Source organism: Hemiscyllium ocellatum, chromosome Y (genome assembly GCF_020745735.1).
Source record: "Hemiscyllium ocellatum isolate sHemOce1 chromosome Y, sHemOce1.pat.X.cur, whole genome shotgun sequence".
Taxonomy (NCBI): Eukaryota; Metazoa; Chordata; class Chondrichthyes; order Orectolobiformes; family Hemiscylliidae; genus Hemiscyllium; species Hemiscyllium ocellatum.
The window spans coordinates 3,856,238-3,859,355 of record NC_083454.1 but is presented as its reverse complement, the minus strand read 5'-3'; positions in this window follow the sequence as shown (position 1 = coordinate 3,859,355).

The window sequence follows — 3,118 nt, the reverse complement described above, 5'->3', positions numbered from 1 at the left end:
TGTTAGAGATAAGAAGGTTGAGAGGTGACTTAATAAAGACATATAAGATAATCAGAGGTTTAGATAGGGTAAGCCTTTGTCCAAGCATGATGACGGTAATCATGAGGGAGCATCACTTTAAATTGAGGGGTGATAGATATAGGACAGATGTCAGAGGTAGTTTTTTTTAACTCAGAAAGTAGTAAAGGTATGGAATGCTTTGCCTGCAATGATATCGCTATCTTTAAGTACGTTTAAATCCTCATTAGACAAGCATGTGGACTGACGTAGAATGGTGTAGGTTAGATGGGCTCAGATTGGTATGACAGGTCGGCGCAACATTGAGGCCCGAATGGCCTGTACTGCTGTAATGTTCGATGTTCTATATCATCAAACTTTTTTTTTCAGAATTACCGCGGCTGAAAATCCCGAAAGGACATAATCCTGGAGCCCGTGAATTAAAGCATTGGATCTTTCCCCTGGATTCTGGAAGCTTCTATTAGTCTTTGTTAGAACGCTGGTCTGACCCTGAGCCGTGCACCGTAACCCGATGAACAGTCTCAGTCTTCATCCGTGTCTCTTCAGTTTCGAAGTGAAGGAATCGCTGCAGCCATTTCTCGAAAAATACTGACTGGCTGACCACCTGCTGTCTGGGCCAGCAGACCGACAATGGGAACATTCTTCATCCTGCCCCTGTTCTCAAGATCATCATCATGTTCAGTTAAGATACGGACCTGTTTTTCAACGATGAGGATCCTCTTGTGTGAGGAATTGATCTCAGACTCTCTCATGCAGTTTTGCGCTTGACATCGTCCATTTTGTTTCTAAGACTGTCAAGTTGCTGCTCAAGTGTTTTGAATGCATCTGAGAGTGGTCGTGGTTCTAGCCTTGACTGAACTGTTCTTTAATCGTACCTTCAATCATTTTACGTAACTTGGCGAACTCAGTGACCAAGGCCTGGTGAGTAACTGTGTCCATGGAACGAGCAGAGTGGGTTGCAGCTACAGCCTCAGGTATGCTCGATGCTTCTGACGGGTGCACCGTGTGTTAAGACTTAATTGATCTTTTTCCAAATTTTGTCACTTCCACTTGATAAAACGGGATTAATAAAGATTCTATCACTCTTTCAGGGTTGAATTTTAAGTAAATTGCTGGGATGGAGTGGGTTCGGGAACCACTTTGCCCGTGCTGTGATGCAGAGCCCAACAAAGAAGACTATCCGGATCGCCACCATCTTGGATTTCCCTTTAGCATTTTATCGATATTATCATTTCGGTTTGCATTATATTCCTGGATGTTCTGGAGCAGTGCGATTTTGTACCACTGTCTACATTTTCCCCTACACTGCAAATTGCTGCCCATTCCTCGATAATCCTTGACTCTGTTGTTACTTATGAACCTTCTGTCTGTGCCTCAAAAATATTCAATATCTCTGCCTCCAATGCTCTGCGGGGAAGAGAGTTCCAAATACTCTCACCATTGTGAAAACAAAAATTAACCTCAAGTGTGTGTGAGATTATTTTTGTCTCCTAACCTGAGAAAGGATATAATTAATTTGGAAGCAGTTCAGAGATGCTTCACTTCATGTATTCCAGGGATGAGGGTCTTATATTATGAAGGCTTTAACAGGTTACGCTTGGAATCTGAGGTGATGTTATTGAAACATACAAAACCTAGAGGGGAGTGGATCAGATAGATATCAATGGGTGTTTGTATAATCCAAACTTCTAGTCATTTTTATCGAATCTCTACAGTGTGGAAGCAGGACATTCCGTCTATCATGTCCACATTGACCCTTGGAACTGTATTCCCCCCGGACTTGCCCCCCTACTCTATCCATGTAACCCTGCATTCCCCATCACTAACCTATCTAACCTACGCACTATGGGCACTATTGGCAATTTAACATGACTAACCCATTCTAAGCTGCATATCTTTGGACTGTGGGAGGAAACTGGAGCACTGGGAGGAAACCCCCACAGACATGGGGAGAATGTTCAAAATCCACATAGAGGGTTGCCCCAGGTTGGAATTGAGCGCAGCTCATTGGTGATGTGAGGTAGCAGTGCTAACCACAGATCCACTATGTGGTGCATCTGTTAGTTCTATTAGTTATGTGTGGCTGACTAAAGAAATCTGCCTGACTTGTTCCTGTCACTGAACCTCACCCAGTCTGAGAACTTTATCATCAGCCAAATCACCAATCTGGTTACATTTAAAATTTGTTTTGAGCAGTGCAGGAGTGGGACGAGAAAAGGAAACAGTAACACTGTCCAACCTCAGTCAGAGCATAAATTATGAGAAATTCACAAAGCGGTATTTCATTCCAATGGGAATTCTCTTTCCCAGAAGTTTGGGATGACCAGATATTTATATTATACAGAGGCTGGCTTTGTCTGATTGTCTATAGACAGGTGACTCAGGGATAATGGTGCATGGAGATCAAAGTGCAGCTGGGACCACAATGAGATGTGCCACGACCTTATTTACTGGTGGAGTAGTGCCAAAGGGCCGAATGGCCCCCTCGTGTCCCTCAGCCCTGTGTTCTGATGTTCCATTCAGCCCTTCGGACCTGCTACACAGGGGCAGATCGAGGCCACTCCCATAGTTAGGTGCAGTTGTGGAAATGTACTTGGAAAATGTAGGCTGGGCCAGAAAGTGCCCCCACCACCCCCCAATCACGGTTTCCAGGCTTCCCCTCTCTGCAACGTCTGCTCCAAATGTGGGACATATTGCAGCCCCAGATACGCTGGGAATACAGCCTCATACTCCACCCAGGGTTAAAACAACAAATCCTCTGCTCTCCCTGAATACAACATTTTACAACACGATTTCCAATAAAAATAACCCATTACTTTCCAATAGCAGAACGTGTTAAATTAATAAATAGGAACAGGAGTAGGCCAATCGGCCTCTCAAGCTAGCCCTGTCATTTAATAAAAACATGGCTGATCTACTCCAGGGCTCAGCTCCACTTTCTTGCCGATGCCTTGTATCCCTCCATACCTCTCTGGGTCAGGAAATTCCAGACATTCACTACCTTCTGAGAGAAGACATCGGTTTGCATCTCAGATTGAAATCGATACTCCTGATTCGGTATCTATATCCTCGAGTGTGACAGTCTGCCCAGGAATGTGTC